Source organism: Nematolebias whitei, chromosome 6 (genome assembly GCF_014905685.2).
Source record: "Nematolebias whitei isolate Nwh7 chromosome 6, NemWhi1, whole genome shotgun sequence".
Taxonomy (NCBI): domain Eukaryota; kingdom Metazoa; phylum Chordata; class Actinopteri; order Cyprinodontiformes; family Rivulidae; genus Nematolebias; species Nematolebias whitei.
Genome location: NC_056503.1, coordinates 52,097,495 through 52,117,757, shown reverse-complemented (window position 1 = coordinate 52,117,757; position 20,263 = coordinate 52,097,495). Strand labels below are relative to the sequence as shown.

General features: G+C 43.5%; 1 protein-coding gene across 1 annotated transcript in view; it reads right to left on the bottom strand.

Moving 5' to 3' along the window:
• Window positions 1-20,263, bottom strand: part of bcas3 (BCAS3 microtubule associated cell migration factor) — a 640,166-nt gene that overhangs the window by 200,324 nt on the left and 419,579 nt on the right. The window lies entirely within an intron of this gene.

The following is a 20,263-nucleotide window of genomic DNA, read 5'->3' as shown; positions in this document are numbered from 1 at the left end:
GGGTCAGGGAGGAGGTCCTACCCCAAGTGGAGGAGTTCAAGTATCTTGGGGTCTTGTTCACGAATGAGGGAAAAATGGAGCGTGAGATCGATAGGCGGATAGGTGCAGCATCTGCAGTGAAGAGGGCGCTGTACAGGTCTGTCGTGGTGAAGAGAGAGCTGAGTCAAAAGGTGAAGCTCTCAATTTACCGATCGATCTACGTTCCCACCCTCATCTATGGTCACGAGCTTTGGGTTGTGACCGAAAGAATGAGATCTCGGATACAAGCGGCCGAAATGAGCTTTCTCCGCAGGATGTCTGGGCTCTCCCTTAGAGACAGGGTGAGAAGCTCGATCATCCGGGAGAGACTCCAAGCAGAGCCGCTGCTTCTCCACGTCGAGAGGAGCCAGTTGAGGTGGCTTGGGCATCTGTTTAGGATGCCTCCTGGACGCCTCCCTGGTGAGGTGTTCCGGACACGTCCCACCGGAAGGAGGCCCAGGGGAAGACCCAGGACACGCTGGAGGGACTATGTTTCTCGGCTGGCCTGGGAACACCTCGGGATTCCCCCGGAAGGGCTGGCCCAAGTGGCTGGGGAGAGGGAAGTCTGGGCCTCCCTACTTAGGCTGCTATCCCCACGACCCGACCCCGGATAAGCGGAAGAAAATGGATGGATGGATGGATGGATATATAAACATCAATGATGTACACCCATTTATTTTTTACTCTGTTCTCCGGAGAAGTCAGATGTGTTTTCCCAGTGCTCTGTACTCCCCCCCCCCCCATCCCCCGCTTCCTTGCTTGCACTCTTTCGTCCTGTGAACCCTAAAAGAGTTCCTTTTTTTCCTGAATACCTCCTATTTGGAAGGATCAGCTGGTCTTTGAACAAAATTGATCAACTTCTCCCGACAGGAGTCAGGATAAGGAGGACCCTCTTACCTTGATGGAAACAAATTGGATTCATGATGACAACTGTTTTTTTTGCTGTTTGGGTTGGTGAAATCGGGATTGTCTACAAATTCATGTGGATGTGTCCAAGCTCGGCAGCTCTCAGACTGAATTATGTGCAGTTGCGTCAGAGGGCTGGTGCAGCAGTTATCAGGACTGTGAACTCTTTAGCAGCACACATGAAGGTGGGAATAATCTTGGAGAAGCTGTGAGCTCAACTTTAAGGAATCAATTTGGCTGTTTGGAGTTTCCATCAGAGGAATATATTCCAGCAAGACTTTAAAAGGCAGAAACAGCAATTTATAAGTTCTGCCTGACCCAAACTGTGGCCTTGACGGCGGACTTATCTCAACTCCTCCTGGCATATTTTGAAAAAAACAAAGATGCTTCATCTGTCTCCTAACCACTCCCTTCCCCAAGGCCGTGGACATGTGACAGAACCTCAAACGAGCTGATGATGAATGTCACCTCTTATCTGGACTATGCTACGACTTTCCCTTAAAATTCAATGTCTTCACCGGCCTATATGTTCATGTATAACGTCTGTTTATGTTGCTTTGCTGTGGTAGGTTTTTTTGTTGCCTCAAATTGTGCCCTGTCTAGAATACGGAGTGAGAGATCTTTTTTTATACCGTCTCTCCTCATGTTTTCTTCCCTTTTCTCATCTAAGCAAAATATTATTCTGAATAAGAATAAGAGGGCCGCGCTTTTTATAGTAGCAGCTTCGTGCACTCCGCCCATCCTTCGGACGACTGTACGTACATGTTCTCGTTGTATCTCGGTGCAATGATAATAACGTTTATTCTGATTCAGATGTAAACTCACGAGGTAAATAATGTGGCCAACATTTCACAGTCAGTTGTTCTAAAGCCTCGGCACAGGAGTAGTTCATCAGAACACAGTGTGTACACTAGGGGTTGAACGAGTATATAATTTTTAAACTCGACATTAACATAATAAAACCCGAGTAGAACTCGAGTATTTGATGATGTCATAGATCTCAAGATACAAAAATAAATAAATAAATAAAACCGCAAAAAAAAGGTAATTATTTACAAAATAAAAAGACCAACAAAACAGTATATTATGCTTCTACCATTTATCAAACTGCAAATAAGTCACAGGAAAAACTAAACTATTAGTTACTATTATTAAATTGCAAACATGAAGAAACGTGCAGCACGTCAAAAACGAAACTTAACCAAAACTGGTTCGGTGGATTGGACCCGGTGTTACACCATACTCTGTGACCTGCAACAGTGCAACACCGCCCCCTACGGTCATACGGTGGTCACATAATATGACGTCATTACGGATACTCAATGTTAAATTTTTAACCTCGATAGAGGTCCTAGCAATCGATGTGTAGATTACTCGAGTACTCTGTTAATGCCCTAGTGTACACCCATCTTTGTTTACATAGACACATAAGCCGCCACCTCGGGCCTTTCCCAACAGCTGGTTTTGGTCCACACAGAAAAGCACCCTGTTGTCCAGCTGGAGGGCTGAGTCCGGCACCGTGATGTTAAGCCACGTTTCCATGAGAGAGTACAGCAAAGTTCTTCATCTTAAAACACTAAGTCTTAGTCGCAGAAGGTCCAGCTTGTTTTCAAAAGAGCAGACGTTGGCCAGGAATAGGGTATGTTAGCATTAGCCTTTAGCCTTGCTTGTACTCTGCCTTGTTTTTCTCTTTTCTGTGCCCACGCGCATCACTTGCTTTTCCCCTTAGTGCGCTGCTCCCTCCATGTTGATGTAGCTCTCAGATTGTCGTCCATCGCTGTTGTTTTTGGAGTCAAACCTTCTCTTATGCTAATAAGTTTGGTTCGTTTATAATTCACTTGCTTGAAATGAGCGAAGTTGGGCTCAGAGCTGACGTCAGAACAAAAGTAACTAGATTTTCACAGGAAGCCTGAGAAGCTACTGTTAGGCTATTCGGCTGTGTACAGTCATCTTGCCATGCCATCTTGTCATATGTGGATGCAGTTAGAGAGGACATGGAGGTAGTTGGAGTGATGGCAGAGGATGCAGAAGACATAGTGAGATGGGGGAGGATGACTCGCTGTGGAGACCAGTGGTTAATTTGAGCCGGATACTGCCAGAACAGGATCCGGGAACTTTCTCATTTTGTTCGGCTGTGTTCCGGCAACTGTTTCCTCAGATGCAGCAACTCAAATCTTCGCCCCTAAAAGTCCAAAGTCATCGCACATTTTTATTTTGATTATTTATGAAAAATACAACAAGAGGACACATGGCCCAGTCTGTGGAGCGGATGTTCCAGCCGCACTACGCGCACCAGCTCGCGCACACGCTCGCGCACATGCTCCTGCCCAGCAGAGACCCGGACCGCATGTCCTGCGAGGATGAGAGTCTTCATCCACCTTCAGCTGTGCGCCTTGCAGACAGTGCACGTTTTATGTACATGAGTGTCTCCAGACAGCTACAGAGTGCGCACACCTGCTGATGTGTCTGAACTCCTGCACACATTTCAGATATAATAAATTAAAAAGCTTACAGTAGAAAATACAAAAATACGAGAAATGTTTGATGTGTATAATTCACATTACATCATGTTTCAGACCAACAGCACTAATTTGTCAAAATAACAGCGATCAAAGTATCGAAAAGACAATTTACTTTCATAAAATAAATGGATGGGTGGATGGATTGTCCTTTGCTGGACAACTGAGAATTGACGCACCTGAAGGCAGTGGTAATCGAGACTGGAGCAGAACAATGCACAGGACTGAATTCAGCTGAGAAGAGTTCGGGTCAGACAGTGAGAGTGTGTGTGTGTGTGTGTGTGTGTGGGGGGGTCGGAGCTGATCTATTCATACACAGGCTTTTCATCTTGTTCTCTAAAGTAGTAATTTCAATTCAACTTTTATTTATGCAGGTTGTTAGTCTCATTGAGCCTCGAGGACTCATTTACAAGAGAGACCTGTTTTTAATCAATTTAATCATCCATCCATCATCTTTACCGGCTTCTTCCATTTTTGGGTCACGGGGGTCGATGGTGCCCATGTCCAGCAATCACTGTGCGAGGGGCGGGGTACACTCTGGACAGGTCTCCAGTCCATCACAGGGACACACAGAGACAAATGAGACAAACATTCATTCTCTCTCTCACCTAGGGACAATTTAGAGTTACCAATGAACCTGGAGAAAACCCACGCATGCACAGAGAGAACATTCAAAAACGACCCAGAAAGGCCCCTGGACTGGGATTTGAACCGGCAACCTTCTCTCTGAGAGGCAGCAGCTGTACCAGTTGTGCCATCATGCTCAATTTAATCAAATGTTTACAGATGAGGTAAACATAGACGTTTAACAAACAACCCATTAAAATACACCAAAATGCAGGAATGGCATCTCTTTTATTCCAAATTTTCTGGGGGAGAACCCACAGACCCCCCCCCCCCCCCCACACACACACACACACGTCCCCCACCGCCTGCTATTTGTGTTCCAGCATCAATCAGTTTACAAATGAAGTCCTGGTGGAGACCCCTGAAGAGGGAAAAGTTGAAAGAAGAAGAGATATGGACCACATTGACAGTATATTCTGGAAGACATAATGGTTTGATTGGGTAAGGAGTCGCCTCACAGCCAAGATTCTTTTAGACTGAATGAGAGGAGAAGAAGCAAGAGGGGCAGGCAGCTGAGCGACACTGAAACAGCTCTAAAATGACATACTGGAGATTTTGAATACTACATTGTGTTACCCTGAGCTATGAATCCATACACATGCAAGTAGAGTTTTCCATGTCACTCTCCTTCTTGTAGTTTCTCATCCCTCCCCTTCCAATCTATCTGCTACCCTCTCTTCTTTTCTCATCTCCTTTTTCACCCCCTCTAGAGTCTGGTAGGGTTATGTGAACGGCCAAGGAGGAGGGCTGAGAAAAGACAAGGGGAGTGCGAAAGAAGAGAAAGATGTTGTGGGGTCATCATTAAGTCATCGTATTCCCTGGTAAGGCCAACAGCATCGTTTATATGTGTGTGTGTGTGTGTGTGTGTGTGTTCTGCTGCTTTTCTGAAAGTGAATAAGTGGGGGGTGAAAATTTCACATTCCACTGAACGAGTGTATTTGTGTGTACAAGTACACGGTCCAGTATACACAGGCACGATGTCTGGTCTCTTGTGACACATGTTGCAGCTGCTGCTTGTTAAATCTGCGTAGTTTTCATAGTTACCAGATATGACATGATGAAATATTGTACAGTCGCCTTAAAATCATTCTATCCCATGTGCTGAGAGAGGGTGTGCCTTCTCGAAGAGAAAGGCTGGAAGAAGAGACGTGCGCTGTGATCGGTAAACAGACGAGAAAAGGACGAGGCCTTCACCACAGAACGAGACGATCACTGTAGAAAAATGAATCCCTCGCTGCTGCTGCCATGTTGACTTTCAGCGACATACAGTGTGTGCACGTAGGCACACGGCTCAGCCTCAAGCATGTCCACATCCATCATACATACATCATACATCCATCCATCATACATACATCATACACCATCCATCCATCCATCCATCATACATAAATCATACATCATCCATCCATCCATCCATCATACATACATCATACATCCATCCATCATACATACATCATACATCCATCCATCCATCATACATACATCATACACCATCCATCCATCATACATACATCATACATACATCCATCCATCCATCATACATCCATATATCATCCATCATCCATCCATTCATTATCCATCCATCCATTATCATCTATCCATCATACATCATCCATCCATCCATCATACATCCATATATCATCCATCATCCATCCATATATTATCCATCATCCATCCGTTCATTATCCATCCATCCATTAACATCTATCCATCATACATCATACATCCATCCATCATACATCCATATATCATCCATCATCCATTCATTATCCATCCATATATTAGCCATCATCCATCCGTTCATTATCCATCCATCCATTATCATCTATCAATCATACATCAACCATCCATCCATCATCCAGCCATATATCATCCATCATCCATCCATCAATCAACCATCCATCCATCATCAATCAATCACCCATCCATCCATCCATCTATTATCATCCATCCATCATCCATCATCCATACTCGCTTTTTCCTACACAGATTGTGGGGGTCACCAGTGTCCATGTCCAGCCATCACTGTATGAGAGGCGGAGACACCCTGGACAGGTCTCCAGAAGGGAAAACATAATAAAAACTATTGCCAAGTCTTCACGCAAGTTAGTTCACTGTGGCGACCCCTGAAGAAGGGAGTAGCCAAAAGAAAAATTAAATATTTCAGCCTCACTGCATTTGTTGGAAATGATGAGTAGCACAATTGGCACTTTGGTTTCAGCGTCTATGAACATACACACACAGAACTCTGGTCGGGGGCTGGCTTTCCAGCTTGAGAGTGAGACAGGGTCCGCCTCAACAAGGATTACATCCAATCACATTGAAGCTTGCGTTGTTTTGACCAATTACTAACAGGAAGGCGGGTCAAAATGAAGCTGGTGGAGAGCTGAAGTTTGGTCACACATGCAGCATGGAGTTTGTTCCTCACATCGGGACAAAACACAGTTTTGGCTGGCTAGCTGGCTGGATGGATGGATGGATGGCTGGATGGATGGATGGCTGGCTGGATGGATGATGGATGGCTGGATGGATGGATGGCTGGATGGATGGCTGGATGGATGAAATAATTTAAATGTGTGTATTTGAGGCCGGCAGCTCTAAGAGTCACTAGTTTTTCGTGGATTGAGTGTTTTATAATATTAATGTTTGTAGTTACAGAAAACAGAGTTTTGAGCTGCGTACATTCAGCTGCTGCAAAATAAAAAATAAAGATAAATTCATTGTGAAACAATTATTAGATTCTTGTAAACGTTTGTTATGTCACTCTCAAACTGATTGACAGCTGCTGATGACTGACTTCATGTGTTCATGTGTGATGATGGTAAGGACACGTGTGCTCACGTGCACAAGGAGAACATCAGTGCAACATCTGGTGTTTCACGTCCTGCTGGCTGCTTGTTGTTCACAGAGACATGAAGTAACAGGAGGTGTTGAACATGGAGACCCCCCCCCCCCCCCCCGTTTAAAGACGGACGGATCTCTTCACAAACACACATTATTTACATGCTCTCAACTCCTCTCCTAGAATATGTAGATTATTAATAGAATCATCCCCCGCTGAATATCACACAGAGTTCTTATGATCAGTTGCTGGTTGATGCTCCTCCTTTTACTGGTGACTACTGGTTCTGACCAGCAGGAACTGGTTGATGAGTCCTCATTGACAGTTTTTACCTCCTCCTCCTCCTCAGACTGAAGAAGACTTTTGAACACAAGACAAAACATGTAAAACAAGAAGAATGAAGACCTGACTTAATCTGGTTAGATTATCCACCTGGATTATTGAGCAGCATCAGGAGATAATCTGTTCACGATGCTCCGGATTTAAAAAGTTTATTCTCGTAACATTTCAGAAAAAACATGTATATGTTTGAATTTGTTGTTAATCGGTTATGAATGTGGTTTTGAGTTTGAAGGATTTTATTATTATTATTATTTTCTCTATAAAATAAAATAAAAATATTTTACCCTGGCAAATAGCTTTGGTTTTATATTTGATATGTTCAAGTTTATGTTATTAGAAAAACTTTGTTAGGAGAACACTGCTGTTAAAAAGTGCCTTTTTAATGCGTTGAACTTTTTTAAATATAAAACAGTACCTTAAAAATGTTCAAAAATATTTAAATCAGAATTTAATTTTTATGCATACTAATGAGATTAATCGCGATTAAACAATTTAATCTTTGCCCAGTACTAGTTTATTTATAAAGCACCAAGTCAGACCAGAAGTCGTCTCAGGGACTGAACAGAAACATTCATATATAAAAATAATGTTAACAGAAATATTCATATACTTAAAGAGAAAGTTAATAATATTATTTATCTGATAAATACATTTTTAGATAAAAAAAAAATGTTTGTAAGCTCAATCATCCAGGTAGATCACAACAAAAAAAAGGTTAAATCATTTCATCTGGACCAGTTTCTTTAAGTGCTAAACATATCTCCCCTATCCAGAGAACTTCTTCAGTGTACATCCTGCCAACCAGATCTGTCCTATAGGCAGCCTTCACTGCTGTGTTTCAGGACGACCTCCTGCTGGAACGTCAGAAGAAGACTGTTAACACGTGCAAACAGAGCGCACCCGTCCAAAACAATCAGTCATCATGTACAACAAAGTAAAACATGATGTGGAGGGTTTGGAGCATGAACACAATTTACAGAGCAAGGTACTCGAGGGTTATGTTTGTGGTGGCAGGGTACTGGGTTGAGCATGGTGGCAGTGTATTTATGATGGGGGGCCTGTACACACTAGTTTGACTTGACCACCAAAGCCCCTTTTCCATACATCCTGCTTGGCTTGGCCCTTATTGGGCCGGTCCAGGTCGGACCGCTTCATTTTCCATTTCCACAGTGCCCCTTTATGCTTTCAGTACTGGTTCCAGTGGGCGGGGTTCAAATTGACGCCACGCGCCTCACCAGCTGGTGGTGGTGAGACCCTGGAGCAGGTTTCAGTACAGGATGAGAATTTATTTTGAAGTTTCTGGTAAATTAAAAAGAATACAGATTATTAAAATGATCAAATTAAACTATATATATATATATAAATCCTGCTAATGAACTTTAGTTCACCATTTAAATCTCTGATGAACCAGATTCTACAAAAACGTCCATCCATCATCTTTTACCCGCTTCTTCCATTTTGGGTCACGGGGGTCGCCGGTGGACAGGTCTCCAGTCCATCACAGGGACACATAGAGACAAACGACCACTCTCTCTCACCTCGGGACAATTTAGAGTCACCAGTCAGTCTAACATGGATGTTTTTGGTCTGTGGGAGGAAACTCTACAAAAACATTTATATTTACATTTTTATATGTTTTCTTCATCTTTTGATGTATTTGCACTCATTGTGTCTACTTTTTTACCAAGATCCAGAGCCTGAGTCTGCACCACGGAGGACCTTCCGTGGTGACCAGCAGAGCTCGGAGCCGGGACATGATGCCCTGCTCGGCCTGGCTCCGAGGCTCCGGTGGAGAGGACCAGGGAGACCGACGGACTCCATCCAGCTCGCTCTGAATTTTGTTATGGGCCACCAAGCACCAGAAACATCTTCACTTCAGCGTTACACCACGGTGTTCTCATTGTTGATTTTAAAATCTTTAAAATAGATTCAGCCGCTGTTCCGGGTTCTGAGTAAAAGCAAATGGCGGATCAGTGTGAAAAGTTTCTGAAAGATCCAGTGACTCCGCCCCCTGACCAATCAGTGACCGACAGTGCGCTGACGTCACGTTTTAGGGTCCTGCTTGGCGTCAATGGAACCGCAGAGAAGTAGGTACTGAAAAAACAGGCCGGTTCTATGAACAAGGCCCTGTGGAAAAGAACATGGAACTGTCCTGAGCAGGCTAAAGGAGGCCCAAGGAGGAACTGTGGAAAAGGGGCTTAAGTATCTGAAGGAGATCTGGTCAGACTTGGCATCACATCACTCAAACACATCCACACGTCGCTGGCAGGACAACTATGCTACGCTTCCTTCAACCAATAAGATTGTGTCATGCTCTCGCTGCTCAGCTGCAACAACCAATCCACACCCTCAATGTGCCCAAATCCTAAACCATGCTCAGCCTCGTCAACACAGCGTTAGAACACAAGGCAAGTCAAGAAGCAATCGTTAACTTTACCTGCTGCCCAAAAAGGGACCCAAGGTAGAAGAGGATCAGGTTCTTCAAAGAAAAGCCTTTTGTGTGCATGTTTATACCGATGCTTGAGCCGGACGGGTTTCGTCTTAAAGTAGCAAAATAAAAACCATCTGAAGAGTTAAGAGTGCAGCATCTCTTGCTGGAGATGTTTTCCCATGTTTTCTATGTTCCGACAGGTCATGGTGATCATAGAGGGAGTAAACAGACAATGGTCCAGTGGGAAGGGGGCCTTGGTGAAAGTATGGTAAGACCTTTAGGGGATTTTAAATCACATCAAATAACATCAGTGGAAAACTGTATACTTGGACAAAAATGTATAGACCTTTCCACTACACCATTTTCCATCAACCTGTTAGCTTTATACCACCAGCACGTCAGGGCAACATAAGGTGATTACTCTTGTGTAATCTCTTGGTGATGGGTTTATGGCCGCCTCTTTTCACCATGGTCCTGTTAAATGTGTTGAGTTTTCCATAAAAACTGGTTCAGTCAGGGACCACCTTCAACCACCACCGTGGTAGTTTTTATTAGCGTTCACAACTTGTAAACTTGTTTTAATGACACCAGTGACAGGCTCTGTCCCTGTCCGTTTCTTTATATTTATTTGTGTTCCCCGCTCTGCTCTTTATACTTTTGTTGTTCTGCTCTTTGTGTGATTTCTGTTCCTATACATCTGATTCTGTCCTTTTCCACTCACTCCTCAGTCTTTATCATTCACACGTGTCCCTCATCAGCCACCTGCCCAGGTGCTCTCATTACTCCCTCTCTTATAAAAAGTCCTTCTCTCCTCGTCCGGTCACTGTTCTGTATTCACAGACATCTCAGTCCTCCTCTGTCCTGTCTGTCTTCATCCACCTGATGATCTGCTCCACCTGCTCACTCTGATGTCCAGTTCAGTCTTGGTCTTGATCGAGTTTTGCCAGAGTAAGTTTTGCTGCATCGACAGCGTTTGTTTTGTTGTTTAAATAAATTATTTTTATTTAAACTCCTGCCTCGCTCGCCTGCCTGCCAATGGGTCGAGACACTGAGGATTGTGATGAGCAGGTGGTTTTTGGCAGAGACAGTTCAAATGGTTTGTGTCATCAGATCAGATGGAAATGGTGCACAAACCAGTATAAACCAGTATCATGAAACCATACTGTACACCTAAAATAGTAAGAAAGTCAACTTTATTTATAAATCCCTTTTCATAGATACAATCACAAAGTGCTTTACAGAAATTCAGCCTTCAAATAAAACAACAACAGCTGATTAATAAAAACAGTAAATAAAACATTTAACTAAAAGCTTGTCTGAATAAAAGTGTCTTAAGCTGCTTTTTAACGGAATCAACAGAGAGACGGGGGCAGGGCGTTCCACAGTCGGGGGCTACGGCCTGAAAGGACAGGTTTTGAACCGGATCTTAGGAACTTTAAGAGGTTCAGCGCTGAAGACCGAAGGGTGCGGGCTGGAGAATAAGGGATCAACATTTCAGTGATGTACTGGAGGGCCTGTCCATTTAAAGGAATAAAAGTTAAGACTAAAATATTTAAAATAATTCTAACTTCAACAGGCAGCCAATGAAGAGAAGATAAAACTGGTGTGATGTGAGACCTTCTATTAGTTCCAGTTAAAAGTCTCGCAGCAGAGTTCTGGACCCACTGGAGACGGCAGATTGGTTAAAACAAGTAAAAAGAGAATTACAATAATCTAGATGAGAATAAATAAAAGCATTAATAATAATCTCCAGGTCAGATCTGGATAACACTGCTCTCAGGGTAGAAATGTTCCTCAGATGATAAAAACAGGTTTTTCCCAGAAGCTTTGAATGTTTGTCCAACGACATCGACTGGTCCAACAGAACACCGAGGGTTCTGAGGCTCGGCTGAGAAGAGGAGCCCAGAGAACCGAGGAACGTTCTGTCCAGGAGCAATGGAAATAGCTGGACAAGAACTTAGGTCTTGTAATGCCACACTTAATGTGCCATCAGTACGGGCTAGGTTGTTGTGTACCTTATCTATGAAACAAGTCTTTGTTGAACAAGAGTCCTCGAGGCTCAGTGAGACTAACCTGTAGAAATAAAGGTTGAGTTGAACTGAAAAAATGTGGCCCAAACCTAAACGTGCCCCCCCAACCCCCCCATGTTACATCAAAACGACTGGCTCGGCATCGTGATGTGTGCTGCTACTTTTATTGGTGTTTCCAGTTGCCATGGAGACGTAATTTGCTAACAAAGACACCGTTTCCTCTTTGAAAAACACTGAGAGAACTTCAAAAGTTCATGCTCGATGATCCTGGTAGATAAATCCAACAAAGTTCAGTCAGGTCCTCTGGATGGTATTTTTGTTGAAACGTTTCATCTTCCATCCAAAGGACTTCATCAGTCCGAGGAGCCACAATAAACTCAGTCTGATAAAGAGTACCTCAACATAGTGGATCAACCAGTTTGATGATGATAAGATGGTTTGTGGTCCCCTGCCAACTCGTCTGAGGCAGCCATGGCCAGCCACTGACAGAACTCTTCACAGCCTCTAACTGACGCAGTGAAGTCACATGACCTAGAGTGAAGAGGTCCCTGAACAAAACTTGGATTCACTTTTGGAGCCATTTTGGATGAAGACGGCCGCCATAGCTAACTCTGAAACTCTAAATTCTCTACAACTCAGTCATTCTTTGAGATATGGAGCTGAAATTTGGTTTGTTGGTATCTGAGAGAGTTGTTATACAGTCCTAATGCAAATAAAAAATCCAAGATGGCTGCCTTAGCTAAAAGAGAAAAAATACAATAATGTAGCTATTTTAATATATACTGAGCTGAAAGTTGGTGTTTTGGTAGCTGAGGACAATCCCTGATAGACTCTGATTGCAAATTAAAAAAACAAACCAAGATGGCTACAGCTTAAAATAAAAAATGACTACGACTCGTTGCCAAGTTGAGCTGAAGTTTGTTGTGGGCACAGCTGAGAGACAGCTCGAACACACTCTCTGTCAAATCAAAACTTTGAAATGGCTGCGACGTGGCGGTCCCCGTCAGTTCCTACAGGGACGGTCTAGTCTTTATTGCTCTTCCTAAATACTGTGCGATCTGCTGCTTTCATGACATCCCTGTCCAGATTACTGTCTCTCTTTTATCTTTTTTTACCTCTCCTCCTCTCAGCCAGTCCAGATATCTGTGTGGCCTGGCTTTGCCTCTCAACAGTAACTCAACCTATAAACAAACGGTCCTACATGCAGTAATCACAAACCCCAAACTGCCCGACACTGAGAGGGCCGTGTTTTATTCTTCCTCAAAGAAAAAGAAAAGAAGGAAGGCAAAGTTTACTGTTTAAGCTTTTTTCTTCTTACCAGATGTGGTCTTCAGCACCAGCTTGCTAAAGTGCAACTGGGAGTGAAGACGGAGGAAGAAGAGCGTTTCTTTGAGGAGCTCCACGTTGCCTCTGGCTGATCAAAGCTCTGCAGCGTTTCCAACTAATTGTGGGGATTATCTGTAAGTGCTTGGAAAAGGCTGTTTTATGGGGCTGGAGTCCCACTCACACATACACAAGCATGCACGAAAATACAGTGCCTGCATCTGCTGCCATGTCCAGCAACTGACACAGAAGTGCACAACGAGACGCACACATCAAGTGTTTCACTGTATTCTTGGCACAAGACAAAAAAAAAGAACTGCTGAGGGAAAGTAAAAGACTGAAAAGTAAAACAACGACTTTAAAATGAGAAGCAATCCAAGCAACCTAAAAAAGTCACACACATGCACACACACGCACACACACACAGTTGACATATTCTTTCTTTCATGCTGATCTACTTTCAAGGACGGTGGCGAGACTGGAAGGTTGGGAGTGCCAAACAACTTGTCAGTGTCAGTTGTAAAGCTGCTTCCCCTAAAGCCACTTCCCTCTCTGCCGAGACAGTCTCAGTATTTCTTGTTCTCTTTGAAACACACACACACACACACACACGCACACACACACACACACACACACACGCGTGTGTGGTCAGCTGAGCAACTCCTAAGTGAGGTCAGGAGTAGTGTGGAAACACACGCACACAGCTCACAAAGAGACTTTCTTTCTAGGGTTTACGAGCCTCCTTTATAGTTTGCATGACCACAAATACACGCTCTGACACACACGTACATTTACACATGGACAAGTGCACGTAAAACCTCACACAAAGCTGATATGGCGGATATGGTTTTGTGAGGGAGAGAAGGGTGCATGGTCGACGTCAGGTCCAAGCAATTATAAAAGTGTCCAAACCTCTTTCAAGCAGCCACGGTGGAGCCAGACAGGGCTTACAAACACACACACACACACACACGTGCACACACACACACACACACACACAGACAACAGCTCTCAACTTCAACCTAGGGATTTGCTCAAGATAATTCCTCTTCTATTCACCATGTAGGGTTTTACAAGGTTGGCTCCAAAATCTCTGAGCCACTGCTAACTACAAGGGTACTACCAGCTGGTCCTTGGCCTCCAGTCTGAGGGCTCGAGTGTTTCAGTGTGGCCCGGTGAATAGCTGTTTGGGCTCGAAGCCAAGGAGACCACTAATACGATGAGCGGAGAAGACAAAGGTAAACAGCTAATCTTGTCTTTGTTTGTGAGCGGGGCACTTGTAGAGGCGGTGCTCAGGTAAGACAGCATGTCAAAGGTTAAACTGGGAGATTCAGACGTGCACACACAAGTTAATTAAAGTTTGTCCAAGGGGTGAGAGTGTCTGGCAAAGAGGCCGCTGGAGTCCGACGACTCGCCAGAGAAAGGAATGCTGTCAACTTCAAAGCTGGCTTTTCTAGATAAGACAAGGGAAGTTATGTGAAACGTTTGGTAAAACAGCGCAGGCCAAAGTGTTCCTAATCACTGAAGCAGAACCACACATCTCTGACATTCAAAGATTTCAAATGAGAAGAACATTTTTAATTATTTTAGTTGACGATCAGGCAGGAAGTGTGAGAATCTGTGTTCTGTTTTGTCTTTTCTTTAGATTCTTGTTTCTTGCCTTCCTCCGTGTTTCTTCCTTCGTGTTGCCAGCTCCTGCTTCACCTGTTCCCACTCACCCCAGGTGTTCCTCATGGTGTCGCATTAGTGTCCCTTTAAGTTCAGCGTCTTTGTGTTTCCTGGTTGTCCATGGATTGTGCTTCCCACAGCCTGTCATGTTCTGAGCCTCATGTTTCTTTGTACTCAAGTTCCGTAATTTCCAGACTATTGACCGCACTTGAATATAAGCCGCACCCACTAAATTAAAAAAATTAAATTTTTACATATATAGGCCACGCTTGTGTAAAAGGGTGTCCACATGAGGTTTTTACACAGATTTTTAAATTAAATACGTACAGTAAATGTTTGCTTTTTTGATTTGTGCCAGTAACAAAGCTGGTTAAAAAAATAAAATACAGTAGTCTACCAGGAAGTCATTGAGTGCTATCTTCATCATCCTCCTGCACCCTGCACTAGTGTTTTTACCCCGCTCCGCGGTCAGGATCCACTGCATAAGTTGCTCTTCCCATGCGGCCAGTTTTGGTAAACGATTTCTCGCTGCCAGTCATCAAAGAGTCCCACCGAGCTCGGAGTGCCATTTTAATGCACGATTCACACTTACTGTATTTCAAGTGGCTGCAACGTTGTACCACCCCTCCACAAAGGACAGGGGAGAAGAGAGGAGGGAGGGAAAATAAGTTCTCACCTCCCCTCTCCATCATCAAAATTCCCCTGTCCAGTAGACCAATGAAACCGTTTCATTGGTCTACTGAGATCTGTTTGGTAATTTCATTGGTCAGTTGCTCGTTTTAACCTTTATTTATGCAGGTAGTCTCACTGAGTCATGAGGCCCCGCCCCCAACAGAGACGTGTACTGGGCAGCTCTGTGAGCATCCAGGTGTGATGAGGCTAAATGTTTTGGCGACATGAAGCTCGTTAGCCTGTCGAAAAAACCCCCCAAAAAACATAGATTAGCTGCAGCAGGGGGAGCGGTGGCACAGAGGTTAGAGCAGGTGGGCCTGTGATCAGAAGGTCGCCAGATCAATTCCCTGTATGAACAACATCAAAATGTGGGTGGGAAAGGTGAAACACCCACACCTGCCTCCACCCTCATTTTCCCCACACTTTGAGCAAGGCACCTAACCCTCGCCATCTGCTCCCCCGGGTGCCCCTGATGGAAGCTCTCTGCTCCACACAGAGGGCTGTGCTAACTCAGTGGTCTGTGGTTGCATCAGGAAGGACATCCATCCACCCATCCATTATCTTTACCTGATTCTTCCTTTTTTTTGGGTCACGGGGGTCACTGGTGCCCATGTCCAGCAATCACTGTGCTAGAGGCAAGGGACACCATGGACAGGTCGCAAGTCCATCACAAAAATGGCATCTGGCATAATTTTTTTTTGCCAAGTCTTCATTTGAGTTAGTTCACTGTGGCGACCCCTGAAGAAGGAGCAGCCGAACATAAAACGTTGGGAAAAAAAGCAGTGGTGTTCAAAGCGTGTGAAAAATGTAGTGGCTTATAGTCCGTACAGTGCGGTAGGTTTTGCTCTTCCATGTCAGCTTTTTGTTTTGTGCTTTATAAAATAAATCATTTTTTCTTTATGAATCTTCGAGTCCCCCGTGTCTGTCTGCAGCCTGGGTTGAACTCTACCTCAGAACGTGACAGGAAGCCAGATGTTGCCAGCTGAGTAGCCAGTCAAATAGCAATAGTACATTCACTTAATGACAAGAGATTTGGTGTTCTTAACTTGGTTACATTCATTCAGTTTCAACAATACTGTGCAACCATGAAAAGCTTTAACGAAGCTGTGTCACATTTGAACTTGTGTTGAAAAGAAGATGCAATAGCCCAAGTCCAGTTACGACATTAACACAGCTGAGAAAACAGATCAATGATCCTCTAATTCTGAATCATTCTAATTGATCAGATTTTTGCTAAGACATACTAGCCTCCATATCTTTTCAAACCCTTTGTAAGGAAGGTATGTCATCTATACATGCATATTTAATAAACACTAAGATTTTATTTTTTTCTATTTTCTCAGTCTTTATTCACCTGCCAGGTAACACATGTAGCCTTTAGCTGTGACTCTTTTGTAAAACTGTGTTTGAGTCCCACAAAAACAAGAAAAATAACCTGAAGAAAAAAGTAAATGAAGAAACAGACAGCAGACGTGTAGAAGAGGAAGAGGATAACCCCGAGAGGGACATAAAACACAGCCGTCTGGAGAAAAAGATGGATAGGAAGGAAGGAGGATAAGGAGGAGAGAAGATGAGCAGACAGTGTCCTTTATGTCTTGGCTGAGTGTCTCCGAGGCTTTTGTAATGTTTAATACAGACCTCTTACCAAGGCCACTGCATGGCTGCTTTCCCAGCTGTTCCATATTCACTTTTCACCCTTGTTGCTTTCCCTCCTGTGTGAACATATTTTTATTTGTTCTGATTGTGGCTGTAGGGCACAGTAGTAGCAACAGATTATGCAGCGGAAATCGCAAAAATGAAAAATAAAAAAATACATGAGATGATGCCAAGATGGGAGGTGAATGTTTGCAAAATGCTATCTGTTGTCAATCAAAAACTAAACCGTCCATTGGTAAGCTGTGAGCGAGAAACATACGCTGTTTGTCCCAGAATGCACCCTGTTTCCTTCTGATCAGTCTAATCAAATGCAAGCTGAAAAATTAAATGCATTCACTTGAACTACACGAGTTAGAGCTACAGGAATAAAACGTGTTTATTTATACATCTCTGAAAAAGTAAGTTACTTCAACTCATGAGAACATTTAGATTTAAAAGAGTTTGGCTTTAAAAATATCCAACTTCTATCAGAATGAAAATAAAGTTTATGGCTATAGAAAAGGCTCTTTAAACTAGAAGGTTCGAACTCAGTTCCACAACAAGACTGAAATTAAAAATTGGTGCTAGTCAAGAGCCACTTTCGGTGGATATGTATTGAAAATAACATATATGGTCATGCTGGTTCTTAAAGCAACTTGGAAAAAGACACATCTGCAACCATTTTTTATGTTTAATTCACTATAAATACATTTTTCATCTACCAATTCTTAGTATCACACTTTATCAAAAATCATGACATCGATTAAAACAATCCCAGAACAGACTCGCTCACACGACTGTGATTGAGCAGATGAGTAGATAGCTGGAGAGATTTCCACCTGAGGAATGCTGCAAGGCCAGACGGGATCAGTTTACTGAAGATCTGTGCCAGCCAGCTCTCTTTTGTCTCGCAGCACCTCTTCAACCTGAGCCCGAGCCAAGAAAGGGTACCGCTACTCTAGTTGTCCTGCAGGTTCCAGTCCCAAAGAAGGTGACACCAGCTGACCTCACTGGTAGCAGTCTCCACCCCATCCAGGACATCTACCACAGCCGATGTCTGCGTAAAGCACGCAGCATCATTAAGGACCACACCCACCCAGCACAAGGACTCTTCCATCTACTCCCCTCAGGCAGACGGTACAGGAGTCTGTCATCACGTACAAAAAGACTAAAGGACAGTTATTATCCACAAACTGTCAGATTACTGAACTCTTGATAAATTACACTGAACAACTGACAATAACATCAAGACACATCTGTGACACTAATGTGTTTGTTGCTGCTGCACTGTGTGGCTGTATCATGTATGTCACTACCTGTGCAATAACCTGTCACACAACCTGTGTAGTTTATGTTAGTAATGTGCAGTATACATCATGTGCATTTAAACTAATATTACTACCTGTGAAATATTTATACTAATTCATCCTATTTGCACCATTCTATTCTACCATGTTGTTGTTTACTAAATTGCTTTGGACCTTGCATATATTATATTTCTGTTTCACTTTTTGGTACTTTATTTTGTACCCTTATTGCATGCTTTAGTAGTTCTTGTTTTTTTGTTTGTTGTTTTTAGCGAGTCAAATCGGTTCTTCTCATCCTGAACATTTCATTGCATTGTTGACCTTGTGTTAACCTGCAAATGACAAATAAACAACATAACATAACCTCAAGGATTACCATCCAGTTGCCCTTACATCTCTTGTGGTGAAGGTGTTGCAGAGACCGGTCTTGAAAAATCTCTGGGGGCAGGTGAACATATTAGATCCTCTACAGTTTGTCTAACGGCACAGTTTTGGAATTGATAGCTTGGTTTTTGGAGTTGAGAACGGCGACCGAAGTTCTGACAATTGTGAGTCTGCCTGCCTTGTATGAAGGAATGTAACGAGTGGTAAGCTCTCAAGCTCAGACGCTGTATGAGCGGAGCCATAAGCTGGACGTGATTTCTGAGAATTGCAGGCCACTTGCGGCTCCTGGGACTCACTGGTGGGAAAGCATTGACCTTGGAGAAGGCTATAAGCTCGGTCCGGCAGTGTGACCACAAAATTTGGCTGTTTCAAATCGCCACTGAGACATACCAGCAGAACTATGAAGGCAGACATGGAAATTCAAGCAGAGCCTGCCTGACCCCAAATAACTTATCTGAATTTGGTTTCCCCACTCAACCTTGAATTGGCCAGCTATCTCAAACTTCTCCTGGTTGTATATGTGAAAGTGAAGCTCTGGCCTCTCCCTCCCCTAGCGCTCCCCTCCCGAGGACATCTGTGGATCTGTGTCAGAGTTGAGCTGGCTGATAGACACTGTGCCATCTTTATCAGGTCTATGGAACATTCTGGCAGTCTCCACAGACACCTCACTGCTTTCATCTGCCTCCTCATGCATTAATGTATTATGATGTCATCAGTATGTTGCTGTTTCATGTGCTGAGGTCATTTTCTTGCAACTTTCTCACTGTGTCCCGTCTAGGACACAGTGAGAGATATGATTTTTTTTTACACCTCCACTCCCCCGTGTGTTTCTTTTTCTTTATCTGAAAAAAGGGCTGCGCCTCTCAAGGCCAGCAGCCTCAGTCACCTGCGTCTCCCCAAGTCTGTTTGTTTATGTTTCTCCCGGACGGGCTGTACTGAAAGGTAATTTTGTTGCACTTTGCTGAAATAACAATAAAGCTGATTCTGATTGATGAATTGGTCATTTACCTGCTGCAGCAAGCCCATCTGCACTTGGTGGTAACACAATGTGAGAGTGACTAGCTGATTTCTCAGTGCTGTTGACACCATCGAAATGGTGTTGTGGGAAGATAATTTGTAGCTTATGGTACTAAAAACTACTGTTTTCTGAACTGCTGTCTCCTGACAGATAGGCCACCGTTTGTCCACTTGGGCAGTGTTCTGTATGGCATGGTGGTCAGTAATGTTGCAGCTCTGCAAGGGACTTTGCTGTCTCTTTTCCTCTTCACCTTATACACCGATTATTTATTTATTGTTTATTTGATAGGGACTGACACACAATAGCATAGAAAAACTGAATTAAGCAGCAGTGCCTTGTCTTTACCATGGTGCCCATGATGCTTATAGCAGGAGCTAATTTGCAGCACTTGTCCCTAGTACAACTATGAGATGCCATCTTCAGAAATTATCTGACGACTTAGTTGTTCAGCGTGTTTGAGATGGAGGAGGTATAGAAGTACAGGATATAGAAGTACAGGATATAGAAGTACAGGATATAGAAGTACAGGATATAGAAGGAC